A 22,764-nucleotide genomic window follows, 5' to 3' on the forward strand; every position below is an offset into this window, starting at 1 on the left:
TTTTGGAAGCTAGTGTTCAAATCTAAAACAAAGATGGACTGAATATACAAAAATAGAAAAGAAACCAATCTTAGGAATAAACTTATCATACAAATCTTTTAACTAGGAACTCTAAATTCGAATGAAAGGATAAATTTTCAATAGATTCCCTAGTAAGGTCGCCACTATGTTATCGTTCTGTGATTTTGAAGATTGGCAAGACAAAATTCACAAAAGATACATCAAACTGCTTTGTATTTTTAGGATTTGACTTTATTTTTAGAGTTCTAATGTGTTAGGCTAGATGTAAAAATGAAGGAGATTTATTAATTAATTTATTGGTTCTTTGTTTGTTTGGTTGGGGTAGATCATATATGAATCCTTTCCATTGGGCTATGGAGTCAAAGGATGGGTGGTAACATCAATTTTCCAGAGCATTTACAAGTTAAGCTAACTATTTATATTGGATCTAAAAGCAGAATGAGAAATGAAATGACAGAAAAGTGATATCAGTAATGATTAAAAATGTTAGGACCCTACATTGTCCCTTTTTGCTCATATATTTTGCTATCATTCCATCCTTTTTTCAATCCATATTTAAAACCTATGTTATTACTTTAATAAATTTTCCAAAGGTATATAACATTTCTTCTTGTTACTATATGTTTAACTTGTTTTGCATATAATTTTACATTACTTTCATAATTAACCATTGATCGGAAATATATAGTTGTTGAAACAGTCTGAAGACTGCAGGTTTATCATTGTGGTCTATGTTGCTGAAACAGTTAGAACAGTGCGCAAATCTCGTTGCTGAAACATCCCGTGATTTGCATTTCAGACTCAGCAGCAACAAGAAGAGATCATCGAAGGATCTGTTACACTGGCCGCAACAACTACATTCCAAAGTCAGCATTGTCACAACCATTGTAACAGCATTTTTTAATGGAAGAACCAATTATCCTATTTTAGAAAAACGGGTTAAGAATAGGATTTATAATGTAATCAAATTTATAATAGATGTCTCCTCTTTAAATGGAGGAGACATCAGCATTAGAGGGGGATAGACAGATTACGAGAAAGTCTAGCTAGGAGTAAAGGAACTTGAATCTTTCTATCTTATGATACTTTGACAGAAATTGTGTTCTGAGCATTCCTTCTTAGTTCCTTTTTCTGGGGAATCTTGTGAGAAGAAAAGGGCACACCTTCATCACAAGTTTCACCCATTAATTCCTGTAGTGTGTTAAGTATTATTTTTCATTCGTACCTTGTTAAACTCTATTTGCTGAAATTACTTATGCGTTATTGGAACTCTGTATTTATTGTTGAAACTCTGTTTCTATTTTATTATTGCATTGTTTCCATAAATTCATTCAAAGTTAATCAGTGATTATTTTAATTGGATTTCCAGAGTGAGTTTGTGAAGCATGGTAATCAGAAACAGGTGCTGAAGATTCCTGCTTGGGGAATAGGGTCCTGTTCTCTGCTATAACACAACTAGTATCTTCCATCACTGGGTGATGGAGTTTATGTTTGTGGGGTTAACCCATTTCTTAGTCGTACAACAACAACTTTGATAAGACGAAAAAAATTCGAATTAATCGCAGCTCCTTTTCCTATTGGTCCGGACGGAACGCGTGCTTGGATCGAAAGGATTTGCCCTGTATTTGGTATTGAGGCCTAGAGTCTGGAGGAAAGAGAGGAACGGATATGGGATTTTCCTCTGCAGATTGATTTCTTTTCCTAGATTGTTCTTTTTAATGTAATCCAAGATTCTTTTGATAATTGACTGCAATAGAGAGATTGTTCTTGCTGTAACTCAGAGTAAAACTTCAATTTGTTTAAATCAATGTGTGATTATTATAATTGTTACTACAACTTTTCATTGCTTCTGGGATTGAGCATATACAGTGTGTGATTGCCTTTGAAACAAACAAACTTCCCTGGGTTGACAATTCATGTAACACTTGGTTGTTTAAATTAATAAGCAATTAAAGTGACCAACACAAGTCCCCTTCCTTTGATGCCTTTTGTGATTCTTTAATAAGAGAACAAGAAAAACTCTTACATCTTGGTCTTATTCATCTTGGAAACTCTTCTAAGAAATCCTTAGCCACTCAGCAGCAACCAAATTCAAAGAATCCTAAGAAGTCGTATCCTAAAAAGAATGGTCCTAAACCAAACAAGGGTCCTAAGCAATTCCAGTCTCAAAATGCTAAGGCAAATAAAAACAAAGGGAAGAAGACTGATAGACATTTCCACTTTTTTAATCGAGATGGCCACTTAGAATCCAAATGCCTTAAGAAGATGGAATCCTTGGAAGTAGTAATGAAGAAGCATAACATCCATTTGGAGTACTCGTCAACTTCAACTTCATCTTCAAGAATAACACTTTCTACATGTGGTTGTCAAGCATCTCGGTCTGGCTATGCACTAAATGTATCTTCCTCTTCTCATTCTCATTAGTGGCTCATTGATTCTGGAGCTTCTTATCACATGGCCAAAAACAAAGCCATGTTTTCTTCTTTAAATGATTGTAACACCAAAAATATATATGTTGGTTATGATAGATCTCTTAGTGTTGTAGGGATTGGAACTATTCATATATACAATGGTCAATTTAATGATGTATTATGTGTTCCAACCTTATCCTGCAACCTTCTATCTATATATCAAATAACTCATTCAGGTGAAGGTAAAATCGTTGAATTTTCACCTCACAATGTTGTAATTAAGGACCTAAGAGATCCTAGACAGATTTTAGCTACTGGAATTGCTGATGATTCTACAAGGTTGTATAAGTTTAACAACTTTGGGTCATTAAATCTTCCCTCAGTATTTATTGCTCATAATGATGAAGTGAGAAAACTTTGGCATGAGCGATTTGGTCACTTAAACTATCGCTCCCTTCAGAATCTATGTAAAGAAAATATGGTGACAAGTCTTCCAATGGTATCTTGCAGATATGGTGTTTGTTCCGAATGTGTACTCAGAAAACATCATCGGGATTAATTTTGAAAAATGTGCCTCTTGGCACGCCTTAGCCCTTTACAGCTTGTGCATAGTGATTTATGTGGTCCACTTCCAATTGTTCATTCTCTAGCTACAAGTATTTCTTAACTTTCATTGATGATTTCTCGAGACGCACTTGGGTATACTTATTAAAACTCAGGAGTGAAGTATTTAACATGTTCTTGGCCTTTAAGGCCTTTGTTGAAAAACAATCTGGACTTCAAATTCTTAAGCTAAGATCTGATAATGACAAAGAATATGTTAACAACAAATTCATCAACTTTTGCACTGAGAATGGAATTCAAATGAAACATATTGTTCCATATACTTCACAACAAAATGGTGTAGCTGAAAGGAAGAATCGCACCTTAAAGGAAATGGCTAATTATATGCTTCAATCTAAAGGACTTAGTCTTAATTTTTGGGCAGAAGCAATTAACTGTGCAAATTACATAATAAATTGTACTCCTACTAAGGTTTTAAAGAATATCACTCCACAAGAAGCATGGAGCTCAATTAAACCATATGTAAGTCACTTTTGTGTTTTTGGAAGTGAAGCATGGGCCCATATTCCAGATGAGAAACATAAAGCTTTAGAACCTAAGAGTGAAAAAAGTATTTTTGTTGGATATTCTGAAGATGTCAAAGGATATAGACTTATTCCACTTAAGTCCAAAAATGTTATCATTAGAAGAGATGTAAAGTTTGATGAAAATATATCGGCCTACGAGCCTAGTTCGGTGGATGTGCCACCTCTCTCTATCTCTTCTACTTTTGAAAATATTTCTTCTTCAGATGATGAAAGCAAGGATGACAATCCTCCCCCACCTTCTCAGGATCCTCCTTCAGCTCCTCAGCCTCCAAAATGGGTTCATGCTACTCGGGATGCAGCAAGTGATCTTGTTAGTGATCCTACAGATCAGTTATGTACATGTTCTCAGTTCAATAGAGCCTCTTCTTTAATGGATCAAGCTTCAGCGAATTATGATCCTGACACCTTTGCAAAATCTTCAGGCCATCCAAATTGGGACACAGCTATGATTGAAGAATATCGTTCATTATTGGCAAATAATACATGGGATCTTGTTCCTCTACCAAAGGGACGAAAACTTGTTAGATGCAAATGGGTTTACAAAACCAAGTATGGCCCAGATGGAAATGTTGATAAACATAAAGCTCGTCTTGTTGCTAAGGGTTTTCACAAGTTGAAGGCATTGACTATACTGAAAACTTCTCCCTTGTTGCCAAAATGAACTTGTTATGAATATAATTCATAACAATTAGATAAATAAAATAAATATTAATATTAAATAATTAAATATTATTTAGGTTAAATAATCATTAAATTAAGTGAAAAGGCATGTCTAAAAGACATGCCCATTCACGAAAGGTCACCTGCTGAGGTATAAAAGCAGGGGCCTCATTGTAATCTTATATCATCTTACACAATTATATATATTAATAAATTAATATTAAATACCTGTGTGTATTTTTACATTCAAGTCTTCAAGTTATCAGTCTTCGTGTTTCAGTGTAAGTTTTTATGCTACAGTGGTATGAGAGCCATGGCACACGATATAATCATGCGAGCCTTTAAACGCAGTTTGCCGCACAATGTGCCATTACGTTCATATCCTGATTATGTTGAACATTTTAGTATTCAAGAAACATTTCAACAATTAGAAAAATCGTTTAGAAGTTAAAGAATGTTGAAAGGAAATTGATGATCTAGATGAGGATTCAAATAAAGCTGATATTGATGAGAATGAGGATTATATAGACCAAGATAATGATTCTAATGACGTTGATATAGATCAAGAAGATTTTGTTCAGAATAATGATAATGAACACAAAGATGTAATAGATAATGATCCAGATGAACAATATCATAACAAAGCGGAAAATGTTGAAAAAGATGAACAACAAGCCCACAATCCCTTTACTCGAGAATGGTTTGACATTAAAAGAGCCATTCCTCATAGAGAATTAAGAGAAGAAATGAAACATTTCACTGAACTTCATAGATTTCCTGCAGAGACTATAATTTCTGACTATTCAAGAATTCTGGGCAAGGAAGACATGAAGTGACATTTACAAGAGTTACTCATATATGAAGCCAAACTGATCACAGAGAAGCAATTAGTGAAAATATGGAAGAAAATGAAGATAATACGCTTGTTTTGCGAGTATCATTTTCAGAACATAAAATCAGTACTATCTCTGGAACAAACATCCATTGTAATATCTAAAATGGGCTCATATGATGATATTCCTAAAGAATATATTGATATTCTAGTTCAAGAATTCGCTTACGATCCAATTCGCCTGGATGTTCAGGAAGAACCAACGCAGGTTCCTATTGAGGGCCCCGAAATCGGGTCAAGGACAAGGGGGATACCCACCCGGTCCGGAACCTGGTTGGTGGCTCCTTGCCCATTTGGTGTAGCGGGTCCGACTGGGGATAATGGGACCAGCTTCCCAATCTAAAGGATGTGTGTGTGTGTGTGTAGATTTTGACGATGCTAATTTAGAGGTAATTTTTAAGCTAATTTAATTCTAAACTCTAAAATGACTCTATACTACTGTAATCTAACAAAAACAGCACATCTAATCTATACTAACCCGGGTTAGAATTCTTTCATTATGCGATCTAAAAAGATTTCATACAATAACTGGTAATAAAGATCATTCAGCTATCATAAGAATATAAATCAATTAAGATAAACCATTCTGCATAAGAAGTTAGGCAAAACAGTTGTGAACAGCATATCGCATAACAGTTTATTCATATGTCAAGCACAAATAAATGACTCCACCGTACAAAAGTGCCAAATGGTAACCCACATATTCATACATTAACATATAAACAACTCAGCTGTATATCACTCTAAGAATATGAGCAGAAATTAATCAAGAGATAAAAGTACCATTTATGACTGATTTCACTCACAAACTTCAAGCAATAATGATTTATCTCTACTTACTTCTAACATCTACTAAGAGTACAGAAGTGCAACATCAGTAGCAGACATTAAAATGCAAACATAAATAAATCTTGATCCATCCATTCATCAAAAACCCCCTCCGAGGGTGCAAAAGTGCATGTTCTGAGGACAAGTTTTTTGACAAATTTCCGGACCCTTCTCCAAATGCCATGAGAAGGGTTAAATACTACTAACTAACTAATCTTAATTACACAAATTTAGGAAACGGCTTCAAATGACCGCCCTTTTACTAAAACAAATTTATTTCTAAAAATTGAATCTAATTTCTAAATGTTTCTGTATCAGCTCCTTAGTGCTGTAAGCAATGCAAGGTTCACCTGGAAAGAGTCAGCTGGTTGTCTTTTTCTTTTGCTCGAGCGATAAAAGTAGAAATAACAAAAGCTGGCACCTCTTTCTGACAAACCAGAAGATATTTTTGAAAATCTTCCTCTGGCTGGGTGTATTTGCTGTGTGTATACTTAGTATAACCTAGATTTCTTTCAAACTGATTGTGCTGTTGCTATTTCAGTTTCCGGTCGTGTGAATGACTCAATGAGTTAGGGATTTCGTTGCCTGAACAATCTTCCGTTCTTTGTTCCAGGCTTTTCTGGAGCGTCCTCCCTCTTTAGCGTTTTTCTTTTTGCTTTACCCAGTCTGAGCTTCAGGATCTTTTGCAAACATGTTGCTTTTGTGCGCCTTTGACTCTGAGTCTTGGATAGTCTATTTTCATCAGTGTCTGTTGAGTGATACTCTGGAATCCGCGGCCCTGCTGCATGCGGCATCCATCTGCGAAGGCATCTCCTCTCTGTTCTTCTAGTATTGACGCTTTCCCCTTTTCCTTAGATGTTTCCTGCATATAGATTTATATTAGTTGCTGCCTTGCAGTTTACGCAAAGGAAAAGAGAAATGACAAAAAGATTGACATGAAAGCTTTAAGTTCTAATGAATGCATAATCATGACACTCATAATGACTTGACTCTTCGAAAAACGCAACACGATCATCCTTGGATACTCAGGCGTGCAATCATTAATTTCCCTTAAGGTGCGCGCTCAATTTTGGGTTTACAGATCATGCCGAAGAAACTTTGCGATGAGTGGTTTCTGCGATTCGCATCACAGCAATTAATAGTCTCATTCATCGCAGATCGCAAATCGCAAAATCGCAGGTCGTAAGATCGCAATATCGCATTTTTCATTTGATCACTGTGCGCTGCTTATGCGACGTTGCGATATGCGACGTCGCATATCGGCCATCGGCGATTCCTTTTTGTTTTCTTTTAAGGGCGCTTTCAAAATATGCGATGCGATGAATTTCGCATCGCTTCTTTGCAGCTTATTTATGCGCATAAGGAAACGCTTCACTCTCTCTTTGCGATGCGATATAGCTTTTAGGGAGTTAAATACAAAAATTTTGATAAAAATATTTTTGGGATTTTTTGTTAAGGGTCCCCCTTTGCTTGATGTTATTGCTAATATCAAACAAAGAGGGGGGTTGTTGGTGACCACAACAATGGCGATTCACTGTGAAGAACCAGTTATCTCTGCTTTTCTATTGACATTTCCACTTCCGAAACAGAAAAATTTTCATATGTCTAAATTTTGTTATGGACAGATAGAGTAGATTACCCCTTATCCTGTCAATGATACTTTGTCTCAACCTTTCTCTTATTCCAATTGTCTGCTTCCTTAGGCTTAGTTCTTGCATTCATACCAGACATTACTCGGTCCTTTTTAAAGATAAAATAAAGTCTTCTCTACGTACTGGCTTTAAAATATGCTCATTTGTCGTAGGTAGAGCCTCTGCTTCCCGCAAGCGTCCATAGCCTCGACAGGGTTACCATGTTATCCAGCAATGATCCTTTTTCCTGCTTGAGGTTATTTACAACATTTCAGAGAAAAATCCCTTTTGACACTTTTTCCTTTTTTATTCTCTAAAGAACAATGTCTTGGTTTGGTGGCCAAATTATGACACAATCATTCACTTGATTTACACTTTTGTTGAACAAGCTGGCTCGTGATGAGACCCCTTGTCTTTTGATTGCAACAATCTTTGAGTCGTTGCCCTGTTTTGATAGACAGTATTGGCAAAGTCAGCAAGTTATAATATCTATGATCATGATAAGCCGGCTCGTGATGAGACCTCTTATTCTTTAAGATATAGTGTTTTCTCAGATTATTCCTCTGAATGCTGCGGTTTCCTTTAGCAGGGAGGAAGTTGTTGTTTTTCCTTAAGAAAGCTTTGGACGACAATAATAGAGTTTGAAAACAACAGCTTTACAGAGAATATTTATTTTATTATTGATGATACCTTTCATTATGCTGACATAAAACAATTTTTTACCAAAGGTTGCTTTCATCAAAGTTTTTTGAAAGGTTGAAACTAATATCATATTCAGGTTAAAGTTAACTCTATTTGTCAAAAATAAAAATCCGATTTTTCGAAAAGTTTTTCTATTTGTACAAGTGAAATCAAAATCTGATAGAGAGTTGGTGTGCTCTTTCATGAATCCTTTTCAATGATCATTTACAACCGGTTTTATTTATAAGAAAGAGAAAAACAAAATAAAAGAAACTAAAACTATCCTACAAAAAATAGAAGAATGATCTTCTATGGAAAATACATTTTAAGAATCTGTCCATTCACAGGCAAAGAATCTCTTCTACCTGCCAAATCCTGCAACACAAACGTCGATGGGCCTATGACTTCTATAATTTGAAAAGGACCAAGCCACAGCTTCTGAAATTTCGTATGTTTGCCCTTTTCTTCATGAGCCTTATCCCATTTCAAAACTAAATCTCCCATCTGAAAGTTCTTTCTGGTCATGATGTTTGAGTCAAAAGAGGATTTTATTAGCGCTTGGTGATGAGCATGGGTTTTCTTAGCTTGTTCTCGTCGTTCTTCTAGTTTGATTATCTCCATTTGTCTCAATTGTAAGGAGGAAGTAGATACTTCATCGATGTGTTGTACTAAAGACAAAGAGGGAATGACTAAGTGAGTTGGAAGAACCACTTCTTTCCCATAAACTAAATTAAAGGGAGAAGTGTCGATTGAAGCTTTCTTCGTAATTCTATCTGCCCATAAAGCATTTACCAGCGCTTTGTGCCAATTCTTTTGGTTTTGGTCGACTGTTCTTTTAATAATCCTGATTAGGTTTTTGTTTGTTGATTCAGCCAACCCATTACCTTGCGGATAGTAATTGGCAGAATATTTCAGTTTGAATCCTCTTTTAAGTGCAAACTCAGTCATTGCATTTCCAGAAAAGTATGATGCATTATCAAACATCAAGGCCGTTGGCAATCCAAACCTAGTGATGATAAATTGATCTATGAATTCAATAATGTTTTCAGAATTAACTGTCTTGAGAGGAACTGCTTCTACCCATTTAGTAAAATAATCTGTTGCCGTGAGGATATACCTATGTTGCTTAGAAGAGTGAGGAACGATCTCACCTATTATGTCCAAGCCCCATTGGTTGAATGGTTGCTCGATGTTAACCGGCTGTAGTGGCATGGACGATTTCCTTTGTTTCCCTGTAGCAGTCTGGCAGATTTGGCATTTCCTTAGGTAATTGTATGAGTCTTTGAACAGCGTGGGCCAATAATATCCTGCACGTAATATCTTATGCGCAGTAGCTTCTCCAACATAGTGTCCACCTGCTGGTCCATCGTGGAGTTCCTGCAAAACCTTTTCGGCTTCAGTTTTCTCAAGACACCTAAGAAGTACAGAATCGTAATTCCTTTTAAACAGAACATCATTTATGAGCTGGTATTGTTTAGCTTTCAATCTCAGAGCTCTTTTCTTGGTGTGATCCAGATGTGATGGAGCATACCTGTTCTTAAGATAATAAATGGTGTCCGCATATAATGATTCTGCGTCGTTTAGGCTTACCTCATATGTATGTACCTCTTCAGATGAGTTCTCAGGAATTTGCGATGCTCCAGCTAACATTTTGCAAAAGCCTTGACCTCTTACGATGTTTGCTGGCTTGATCTCAAGATCGTATTCTTGTAAAGCGGTAATCCAATTTGCTCTCTTTTCGCCCACATCCTTCTGTACTAACAGGTTTCTTACCGCTGGAAACGGTACTACGACTTTGGTATGGGCCTTAAGCAAGAAAGGTCTGAAATATTTGATCGCTTTGAAAACAGCATATGCTTGTTTCTCCACGTCTGAATAATTGAGTTCAGTACCTTGTAAGTTCGAGCTAAAGAATGCGATTGGAGCTTCCACCTTCTCTTGATTTGTTTGAGTTAAAATCGCGGCATAAGATTTCTCTGAGGAAAAAGTGTATAAGATAAAAGATTCTGAAAAATTTGGGGTAGCTAAAGATGGAGCGTTGATGATAGCTTGTTTGATCAAGTTGAATGCTTCGTGCTCATCTTGACCCCATTTAAAATTTGAATTTTCTTTTATCATATTTTGTAAAGGAGAAATAATACGTGAAAAATCCGGGACAAACCTTCTTACAAAATTGATTTGTCCAAGGAAAGATTGCATGGCCTTTTTGTTATGGGGCATGGATATTTCGGAAATTTCTTTGATTCTGTCAGGTTCAATGTGAATACCAGATTTCAACACTATGAATCCAAGCAATTTCCCTTCACTTAATATGAAAAAAGATTTCTTTGGGTTAAGTGAAATCCCATACCTTAAGCATCTTTGAAAGATTTGTTTCAAATCTTTGAGATGGTCGCTTCGCTTCTTGGAGTACATTGTTATATCATCTAGGTAAATCACTACCGATTTATTGACTAAACCTTTAAACGCGATGTCCATGGCTCTCTGAAAGGTAGTGCCGGCATTGATCAGACCAAATGGCATCTTCCGATATGCGTATGTGCCCCATTTGGTTCGGAATGTGGTTTTCAACTGATCATTGGGATGTACCAGCACTTGATTGTATCCTGAAAATCCATCCAGGAAAGACATTAATTCTGAGCCCGCTACTGCCTGTAATATTTGCTCCATAGGTGGGAGGGGAAAATTATCTTTCTGACAGGATTTGTTGAGATTCCGGAAATCAATACAGATCCTGATATCTTTGTTTTTCTTTCTAACGGGCACCATATTGGATACCCATTTGGAGTGTATAACGGGGAAAATTATTCTGGCTCTCAACAATTTATTTAGCTCAGTCTTTATCTGATTTTCTAAGTTGGGGTGGATTTTTCTGAGTTTCTGCTGGACAGGTTTTTCATTGTCAATCATAGGGATAGTGTGTTGAATGATAGAAGTGTTGTATGTCTTCAGCTCATCGTAATTCCATGCAAAAACGTTTTTGTATTGTCTCAGAAGACGGATATATGCTGATTTTTCTTCAGGGGCTAGGCCGTGGCCTAGATTAACGTTTTGCGGCTTCTGATCGGTTCCTAGGTTCACTAATTCATAGTTCAGAGTTGAACTGTAGAGTTTAGAATTGGCAGACCTTTTAAACCGACTTTTCAAATCATATAAATCTTCTAACTTAACCACCGATTTAGGTATAGCATTATCAGTTCTATTTTGCTGAATTTGGTGATCATGATGGTCTTCGTCAATTATTTGATTTGAGTAGGAGCCTTCAGAAGTGAGGAAATTTACAATGTCTGGATCGTCGTTGAATACTCTCCAGTTGGTGATGTTGTCAGGGATGGATGGTCTAAAGATTAATTCTATTGAAAACCTATCTGGACTAAAATCTTCTGAGGGAATAAGTCTAGAGGCTACGTTAGCTAACAGGTCTGTGCTTGCATTTTGGAGTCTTGGGATTGACAAAATATTGAATGCTATGAAATGTGAAGTCGGATCTTGAACTAAAGATTGATAGTGCTTTAAATGACTTGACAGGCAATGTATGGTGTTACGTACCTGCTTGACGACAATTTCAGAATCTCCAAAGACATGAAGATACTTAACATTCAACCCGATTGCTTTGTATAGGCCTTGCACCAAGGCTTCGTACTCCGCTGTATTGTTTGTGCAATCGAACTCAAGCCTGCATGTAAGCATGATCTTTTTTCCGTCTGGGCTAATCAGAACGCATCCTGCTCTTGCTCCCTCGTTAGATTTAGAGCCATCAAAATATAATTTCCAAAATAAAGACGTATTTACAGAGTTATCTAAAAAAATAAAACACTTTGAATCATCAGTTTGGGAAAAATTTTCCACTTGGGACAAAACTGAATTTTCTAAGTAAGGTGAGGTGTGAGCATTGAAATTGTCGAGGAAAGAATCTACCGAGTAATCGCCTATGATACTGCTGTTGTATGCTATTGCTTCGTTCTCTCCTTCCAATTCTGTCACTATGTACTTTTGGTGCAACTCTCGTTCAACCTTTATTTGATTCAGTTTACCGTTGTAGGGTAACCACATGTGCGACCAGTCGGTTGAGAAATATCCGTGGAGTTTTTTGGACCAATCCCTGCTAAGAATTAAACCATAAAATTCAGGGATATCAGCTACTAGAATGTCGATAACCTGGCATACTTTCGGGTTAGACGACAATCTTATGGTCACCTGGTTGAGTTCACCAATCACTTCGAATTGAGATCGATCAAGTTGAACTATGCGCACTGCGGATTTTTGTGGCTGAATGTTCAATTTAGTACATATTGATCAGGGTAGAATATTCGTTGAAGCACCAGAATCAACCAAGCAATTGTGCACGTTTTTATTGAAAATTTCATAAGTGAGAAGAAAAGGAGGAGTATGGGATCTTGACCTTCCTCCAATCAAGGCAATGTCATTCAGATCAATCTTATTGATCATGTTGGTTGGAGGTCTTCCCATGATGTGGGAAGCTACAGCTGTAGGTAAAGATGTAGTAGGCACGGCATGTAATTCTTTCATCATTATTTTCTGTTGATGTTTCAATTTGCTCAATTCGTAAAGGGTGATATTAGCCCTAGTCTTTTTCATGTCATCGATAATGTTATACTCCATTTCATCCGAAATTATCATTGTTCTTGATGGAGGTGCTTGATCTGATTGGACTGGGCTAAATTTTGTCGCTCTAGCAGTTGTTTTCTTTGATGCGACCTTATCTTTTGTTGCAGGGCTTGCGCCCTTCTGTTTAGGGGTAGTTTGGGGAGGATCAAGTTGATTTTTGCTTCGTGTGCTAACTGGAAATGCTTCTTGATCCTCTTCTTGTGGGAGGATGAAATCCCACATTCCTTGTAGTTCCACAACTTCTTCATCATCGGTCTTCCCTTCAGTGGTATTCTCTTCTTCTTCTTCTTCTTCAGATTCGACGTTTGAGACAGCATTGGGTGGTTTCACCTCCATGGGAGGATTTCTTTTAAAATATCTGTAGGGCTTTTTTGAAGAAGTTTCTGCTACTTGTTTTCTTATGTCAATCATCTCATTGGACATGGCCTTTAACACCTTTTGTAATCCTTCCATATCGAAAGGATCTTTCGTTTGCTTCTTCTTGGTGTCTTCTTTGAAAGAGATTTTCTTAGATTTGCGTTCTTCTATTGCAGATCTCTTTTCTAGGGCAACTACGTGTTTTTCTACTGCTAACGCCTCAGTTAAGTTTTCAACTAAGGTCGTCTTGTTTTCCCTATCTACGAAGATAGCCAAGTTTGATGGTAAGGCCGTGATGTACCATTCACATCTTACTTCCTCGCTGGGTTGAGAAGCAGCGGGAATTTTGTTGAGGATCTTATTGAACCGTAAATTGAAATCTTTAATGGGTTCTCTAGCCTCAGCTTTAAGATTAGATAGGTCATTGATCAATGTCACTGTTGATCTGTCATCGCCAAACTTGGTGAGGAATTGACTTTGAAAAGTGTCCCAACTTGTGATGGACCCGGAAGGTAACGAAAAGTACCATGACCTGGCTATTCCTTGCATTGTATAAGGGAAAAGCCGGACGACAGCATCCTCGTTGGTAACTCCGTTGAGATTAACAGAAAGCATGAAATTATTGATATGCTCTTCAGCTAGCATGCCTGTTTCTGGATTGAACTTAGGTAGCCATTTCTCAGGATGGGTCGGTATTGGGCTCAGGGGTGGAGGCATTAAAACTGCCCCAGGATTGTTCCATGGAGACTGGGCCATCGTTGAGCCGCTAGTTAATGAGAGTGCAGAAGACGGTCCCTGATGCTGAGAAGATGAAGGTATTATGATCTTTGATGATTGAAGAGGAAGTGTTGTGGAAGATGGATGAGTGATTTGGGATGAGGATGTGGGTGGTTGACTTCGCGGTGAGGGTGTTGAAATGGACGAAGTAGATGAAAGAGTCTCACGGTCAGACTCTGGTGGTGTTTTCCTTGCTCTTTTCCTAGTAGGGAGAGGGAGTTGACTTGGTTGAATACCAAATTTCTCACTCTTCAATCTGGTCAGGGGATGAGCAGGATTGTACTGCGAAGTCACGCTGCTGTGAGATTTATCAGACTTCTGAGAAAAAATAGAGAATCCCTGGAGTTTATGAATCAAAGTTTGAATTTCCGAGGATTCAATGATAAGTTGGTCTGATATATTAGGGTAGGTAGCAGCGGTGGATACTCGAGCGACTTCTAACTCCGGGTTTAACCGTATTGGAGAAGTCGGGGGAGTTGATGAGGGTGATTTACTCTCAGAATGGCATTTAGATTTTGACTTAGTTGCCATTCATAGTTTGTGCCCTCCTTCTAGCGCCAAATATGTTGAGGGCCCCGAAATCGGGTCAACAACAAGGGGGATACCCACCCGGTCCGGAACCTGGTTGGCGGCTCCTTGCCCGTTTGGTGTAGCGGGTCCGACTGGGGATAATGGGACCAGCTTCCCAATCTAAAGGATGTGTGTGTGTGTGTAGATTTTGACGATGCTAATTTAGAGGTAATTTTTAAGCTAATTTAATTCTAAACTCTAAACTGACTCTATACTACTGTAATCTAACAAAAACAGCACATCTAATCTATACTAACCCGGGGTAGAATTCTTTCATTATGCGATCTAAAAAGATTTCATACAATAACTGGTAATAAAGATCATTCAGCTATCATAAGAATATAAATCAATTAAGATAAACCATTCTGCATAAGAAGTTAGGCAAAACAGTTGTGAACAGCATATCGCATAACAGTTTATTCATATGTCAAGCACAAACAAATGACTCCACCGTACAAAAGTGCCAAATGGTAACCCACATATTCATACATTAACATATAAACAACTCAGTTGTATATCACTCTAAGAATATGAGCAGAAATTAATCAAGAGATAAAAGTACCATTTATGACTGATTTCACTCACAAACTTCAAGCAATAATGATTTATCTCTACTTACTTCTAACATCTACTAAGAGTACAGAAGTGCAACATCAGTAGTAGACATTAAAATGCAAACATAAATAAATCTCGATCCATCCATTCATCAAAAACCCCCTCCGAGGGTGCAAAAGTGCATGTTCTGAGGACAAGTTTTTTGAAAAATTTCCGGACCCTTCTCCAAATGCCATGAGAAGGGTTAAATACTACTAACTAACTAATCTTAATTACACAAATTTAGGAAACGGCTTCAAATGACCGCCCTTTTACTAAAACAAATTTATTTCTAAAAATTGAATCTAATTTCTAACCGTTTCTGTATCTGCTCCTTAGTGCTGTAAGCAATGCAAGGTTCGCCTGGAAAGAGTCGGCTGGTTGTCTTTTTCTTTTGCTCGAGCGATAAAAGTATAAATAACAAAAGCTGGCACCTATTTCTGAAAAACCAGAAGATATTTTTGAAAATCTTCCTCTGGCTGGGTGTATTTGTTGTGTGTATACTTAGTATAACCCAGATTCTTTCAAACTGATTGTGTTGTTGCTATTTCGGTTTCCGATCGTGTGAATGACTCAATGAGTTAGGGATTTCGTTGCCTGAACAATCTTCCGTTCTTTGTTCCAGGATTTTCTGGAGCGTCCTTCCTCTTTAGCGTTTTTCTTTTTGCTTTACCTAGTCTGAGCTTCAGGATCTTTTGCAAACATGCTGCTTTTGTGCGCCTTTGACTCTGAGTCTTGGATAGTCTATTTTCATCAGTGTCTGTTGAGTGATACTCTGGAATCCACGGCCCTACTGCATGCGGCATCCATCTGCGAAGGCATCTCCTCTTTGTTCTTCTAGTATTGGCGCTTTCCCCTTTTCCTTAGATGTTTCCTGCATATAGATTTATATTAGTTGCTGCCTTGCAGTTTACGCAAAGGAAAAGAGAAATGATGAAAAGATTGACATGAAAGCTTTAAGTTCTAATGAATGCATAATCATGACACTCATAATGACTTGACTCTTCGAAAAACGCAACACGATCATCCTTGGATACTCAGGCGTCCAATCATTAATTTCCCTTAAGGTGCGCGCTCAATTTTGGGTTTACAGATCATGCCGAAGAAACTTTGCGATGAGTGGTTTCTGCGATTCGCATCGCAACAATTAATAGTCTCATTCATCGCAGATCGCAAATCGCAAAATCGCAGGTCGTAAGATCGCAGATCTCAATATCGCATTTTTCATTTGATCACTGTGCGCTGCTTATGCGACGTCGCATATCGGCCATCGGCGATTCCTTTTTTGTTTTCTTTTAAGGGCACTTTCAAAATATGCGATGCGATGAATTTTGCATCGCTTCTTTGCAACTTATTTATGCGCATAAGGAAACGCTTCACTCTCTCTTTGCGATGCGATATAGCTTTTAGGGAGTTAAATACAAAAATTTTGATAAAAATATTTTTGGGATTTTTTGTTAAGGGTCCCCCTTTGCTTGATGTCATTGCTAATATCAAACAAAGAGGGGGGTTGTTGGTGACCACAACAGTTCCTTATAACTGCAGTACACTGGAGAGGATTTGGGATGCGAAGCACAATGTTGTGAACCCATACATCCGTCAGCCCTTCAACATTCACAATGTCATCCCCTAGACTGAGCTGAAGCAACAAATGACCCAATATGTTATTCAAAACAACAGAAATGACCTTGATGTTATTCCCGCAGATTACACTGAAGCCCCTAAGTCCAACAAATATGCAATATGTTTTGAACGGATTGGTTATAGCTACTGAGCAGTGTTTGCTCACGAGTGAGAGCAGTGAGGAGGCCAGCTGGGGGGTGCTGTGGCAGAAATTGAATCTGCTCTATCTTTATTGCCAATACAAAGCAGAAAACAGAGAGTCATTTTTATCAGTCAAGGGATATGAACACTTGTTGAATGCAATAAACCCCGCTTTATATGCCTTATGTCTTCTTTCAATTGAAGATACCCATGAGTCATGCAAAGAAGTGGCCAAGATCATAGATGTAGTCGGCATCAAAGACAGCGATTTTCTGAAAGTCCCTCTTGTGAATATATTAACTCTCTTACATATTCTAGCTGACCTTGTAGACAAGACAGACTTGAAAACCCAATGTATGGTTTTAAGAATTTACCGTCGAATGTTTTACGACTGCACAGTTTAGAGTTTTGGAGTCATGAACATCTTACCGCAATATGTGATTGAGATTGCTCAGTATCTCTTATGGCGCCAGAATTCCAGAGATATAATGAATGGAGACCTTTACAATGGAATGGAAATACTCTCCAAAGCCTAGACCAAGAACGAATTCGTTGTCTTAAATATTACATATTATGTTGACCTTCTGGTGAATGTAGTTATAAATTGCATTAACCGTTTGTATAGTCGTCGCTGAAGAGTGAAGTGTATCCTTCGAGGGTGTTGTTATTTCCAAGCGGATAACTGGGGAAATTGTGATCCACATTCCACACATAGCCACTTCAACTGTCGTACCTCGTGGTCTTGGTCAATTGTCGTACCTCGTACCTTAAATAAAAAAAACTATACGAAACTATATATATATAATTATACAGAATTTAATTGTATAATTAATGTTATATTATAATTAATATATAGTTTCTAATTATTTAATTAATATTATTTTAAAAAATAAATAAATAAATAAATAGAATTTAAAATATATATATATAGAGTTAAAATAAATAAATAAATAAAAATAAAAATAAAATAATAGAGTTACTAAAAAAGAAAACTAATAGAGTTACTTAAAAAAAAAAAATTGTTAGAATTATTTTAAAAAATAGAGTTAAAAAAAGTAAAATATATATATATATATAATTAAAAAAATAAAAAAATACAATCCAAGGAAATAGTACTGATAAGCTACATGATGAATCGATGACGAGATGACAGACACTAAAGAGAAGAAAACCCCCAACGTTAAAGCTTTGAGGACAAAGCTTCCGAAGGAAGAGGCTATGTTATGAATATAATTCATAACAATTAGATAAATAAAATAAATATTAATATTAAATAATTAAATATTATTTAGGTTAAATAATCATTAAATTAAGTGAAAAGGCATGTCTAAAAGACATGCCCATTCACGAAAGGTCACCTGCTGAGGTATAAAAGCAGGGGCCTCATTGTAATCTTATATCATCTTATACAACTATATATATTAATAAATTATTATTAAATAATAGTGGGTATTTTTGCATTCAAGTCTTCAAGCTATTAGTCTTCATGTTTCAGTGTAAGTTTTTAGATGCAAATGGGTTTACAGAACCAAGTATGGCCCAGATGGAAAAGTTGATAAACATAAAGCTCGTCTTGTTGCTAAGGGTTTTTCACAAGCTGAAGGCATTGACTATACTGAAACCTTCTCCCCTGTTGCCAAAATGAACTCTATCCGCCTTGTTCTTTCCCTTGCTACCTCTTTCAAATGGGAAGTCTATCAGATGGACATTAAAATTGCCTTCTTGCATGGGGACTTGCATGAAGAAATCTATATGGAACAACCTACTGGCTTTATACAAACAAACTCTAGCCTTGTATGTCGGCTTAATAAATCCCTATATGGTCTCAAGCAAGCTCCTCGGGCTTGGTATGCCAAAATGGATAGCTTTCTTTTAGAAACTGGCTTTTCTAAGTGTCATTCTAACAATACTGTCTACACCAAGAAAGTGGGCAAGTCTCTTATCATTCTTGTTCTTTATGTTGATGATCTTATCCTCACTGGTAGTGATCCCAACCTTATAAACCATGTGAGGTCCAACCTTAAAAAGAATTTTGAAATGACAGACTTAGGACACTTGCATTATTTTCTTTGTCTTCAAGTCTTGCAATCCAAGGAAGGTATTTCCCTTTCCCAGTTGAAGTATGCATGTGATCTTCTACACCATTTTCACATGGAAGACTGTAAGCCAGCCCCTTTTCCCTTTCAGTCTGGAGCCAAACTTTCATTCACTTATACTTGCCCTGAAGTAGATGCTACCTTATACCGTCAACTTGTAGGAAAACTTTTGTATCTGACCCATACTCGTCCTGACCTTTCCTTTTTTGTTGGCCTTATTGCTCAGTTTATGCAAAACCCACATGAAGGTCATTGGAAAGCAGCTAAAAGAATACTTCGTTATGTTCAAGGTATAGTCCAGTTTGGGATTCATTACAGTGCAGAATCATATTCTCTATTGGTTGGTTTCACTAATTCTGATTGGGCTGGTGACCTTGATGATCGGAAGTCTACTGCACGTTATGTGTTCACTCTTGGTTTAGGACCTATTACATGGGCTTGCAAGAAACAAAGTTCCATTTCTCTTTCCTCAGCAGAAGCAGAATATCGTGGCGCTGTGGAAGCTAGTAAGGAAGCCCTGTGGCTTCGTCAGATCCTATCAAAGTTTGGCTTTCAGCAGCAGCATCCGACTACACTTTGGTGTAATAATCAAAGTGCCATTCAACTATGGAAAGATCTAGTTCAACATCAATGCAGAAAACACATTGAACTGCACATGCACTCCATCAAAAAGCTCATTCACGACCATGTACTTGAAGTGCAATATTTTACAACATATGATCAAGTTGCGGACATCTTTACAAAGGCTCTTATAGAGGCGAAGTTTACTAAACTTCGATTTATGGTTGGACTTCAGGAAGTTGTCACTAAGGGGGGATAGGCTCTAATGCCTCCTTCCTTCTCCTATTGTGTCATATTTGTACATCTTTCAATCCTATCCCAAGTTGTTCTTAAGGGGGGATGTTAGGATATTTCGACACATAGGAAATAGTTAAGTATAACTTGGTCTAGTTTAGAGTTAGGTAAAGTTGGTTTTTTACTATGTACTTTTGTAACTTACAATCTGACGGTCACAATATGTAGTGATCTAATGGTTCATTTTCTCCTCGGTATTACCGACACTTGATCCGTGGCTTAACACCCGATTGGTCCATGATCTCTATTTAAAGAGCATGGAGGGTCATTTGTAGGATAACCGTTCATGAGAGAAGCTTATGTAAATTTTCATTCTTTTATTAATAAATTGCCTGAAGTGGCCGCGTTGGCTCAGACCGTGGACTATTTCCCTCGTTGAGGGTTTTAACCACGTCAACAATACTGGTGTATTGATCTGTGATTTGTTTGTGAGCGGTGTCCTTTGGTGTTCTGTCTGAGGAACTTACCCTGTAAATTCCTACATTTATTCACAAATTTCTGGAAGTTTATTTAGATGAATGGACAATCTTCTATCTATTGAAGAAGCACATTAAGGCCCATGTGCCTAATGTTATACAAGTGTAGATAGTTACAAATTTATTTAAATATCAAGAAATCTATATTTTTTTATCCTTTTAGCATTCTGTTGGGACATGTTGTCTGCAAACAAGGATTGTGGTGGATCCAACCAAAATTGTTGTCATAGTGGAGTTGTTTCGACCTACCTCAGTGCAATAGCTAAGATCAACCTTGGGGCATGTGGGGTGCTACTGAAAGTTCGTATAGGGATATGTTAAGATCACAGCACCCACGAAAAGATTATTGAAGAAAGGGGTATAATTCCAGTGGACCGAGAAATTTCAATAGGTCTTAGACACTTTAAAGGAAAAGATGGTGTATGCACCTATTTGGGTATTTTTGGACTGGGATAAAGAGTTCCATGTACATGTGGATGTGTCCTCTGTCATGTTGGGAGTGATGTTGGCACAACCTGGAGAAGGATAGGTTGATCACCCTATTGCCTTTTTCAGTTGAAAGTTTTCAATTGTGGATCAGAATTATACCATTACCAAACGAGGGGTTGACAATGGTGTACGCCCTCCAGAAGTTTAGGAACAACTTATTGGGTAATAATTTTAAGTTTTAACTAACCACTCTACCTTAAAGTACATGGTCAACAATTTTGTGTTGGGTGGGAGAATTTTTCGGTGGTTGTTGTACTTTAAGGAATATGATTTTTAGATGGTGGTTAAACTAGGGAAACTAAATATGAGGCATGATCATCTGTCGCATCTCACTTCAAGTGAACAGATGTAGAACTTGGAGGATAACCTGTCGGATGTGAAGTTGTTTGCAGTAACTATGGTGGATGACTACTTCATAGAAATTGCACATTTTTTTAGCGTTGGGATGGCACCGGAAGATTATGCAGTGCCACAGAAGAAACAGTTAGTGGTGAAATTAGCATTTTACTAGTTGATTTCTAGAGAATTGTACAAGTTGGGAGCCGACAAAATTATGCAAATATGTGTGATGGAGCACGTGTGACCAATGGTCTTGAAGGAAGCACATGTAGAAGTCACGGGAGGACATTATGCAAGGAGCTTACAGCATAAAATATTCTACGTGTTGGACTGTGGTGGCCTACCATGCATGTAGATGCTAAGGAGTTTTGCAAGACTTGTGACATGTGCCAACAAGTGAGAAGACCATCCAGGCAAGATGAAATCCCTATAAGCCCGCATCTCACATAGCATTTGTTTTATAAGTAGGTCATCGACTTTGTTAGACCAAATTCACCCACCCACGAGGAGAATTTATGCATGGTACATCATCACTACCCTAGATTACATAACCAGATGTGCTAAGGCTACGCTCATAAAAGATTGCAACGTAGAAATTATTGTGTGGTTTTTGTTCAAATATGCGGTGACCAGGTATGGATTCCCTAGAATTTTAATGAGTGATTAGGAGACACATTTCTTGAATATACCTATCACAGAATTGACGAAGGAGTTTGAGAATGGCACAGTGGAAGCCTTCAATAATATTTTGGAAATTACACTTACCAAGATATGTAACATGTACCACAATGATTGGGACCTGAGGATCCCCGTGGTCATGTGGGCTTATCAAACTACATTCAAGAATTTGACCGGGAAAAGACCTTTTCTATTTCTATATGGGATAGAATATGTCATGCCAATGGAATTATTGGTAACTAACCTATGCATTGTGCTAGTTGTATAGATGACATATTCTAATTTAGTGGAACAAAAACTATAGGACTTGTCACAGCTAGAGGAGGATCAAGCCCTATCCATCTTTCACTAAGAAGTGCAAAAGGCTCGAGATAAAGCATGGCATGACTAGATGATCAAGCAAAAGAAATTCCAAGTAGGGGATTTAGTTTTATTATATGATAGTAAATTCCTGAGGCATCCAGGTAAATTCCAAACGTCTTAGATGGGACCATATGTCATCCAATGTATTACTGATGTAGGTGTGGTACAACTAAGAAACTTGGATGGCACACTGTGTGAAGGGTTTGTTAATGGGAGTTGGCTAAAACTTTCTAGAGACAGTCAATCTCATGTGCACTCTACATAAATGAGAATATGATCCAGTCTGCCAGTTGTACATAAATAATGTGGGTTGATGTTCAGTGGTAGGAAAATTAGAATAGTATGAATTAAGGTTCAAGTTTGTTTATTCAGTTCCAGTTATAAAGACTTTAATCATTATGCACTAAAGGAGATATTGTCGTAGACTAGATAGCATGCAGTGTTGGGGGAAACCTTACCTATTATGCAACCAGCGCAAAGAATAGAAGAAAAGATAGATCAA

The sequence above is a fragment of the Pinus tabuliformis genome, chromosome 5_2 (genome assembly GCF_031772625.1).
Source record: "Pinus tabuliformis cultivar Carrire ecotype Pingquan chromosome 5_2, CPIR1, whole genome shotgun sequence".
Classification (NCBI taxonomy): domain Eukaryota; kingdom Viridiplantae; phylum Streptophyta; class Pinopsida; order Pinales; family Pinaceae; genus Pinus; species Pinus tabuliformis.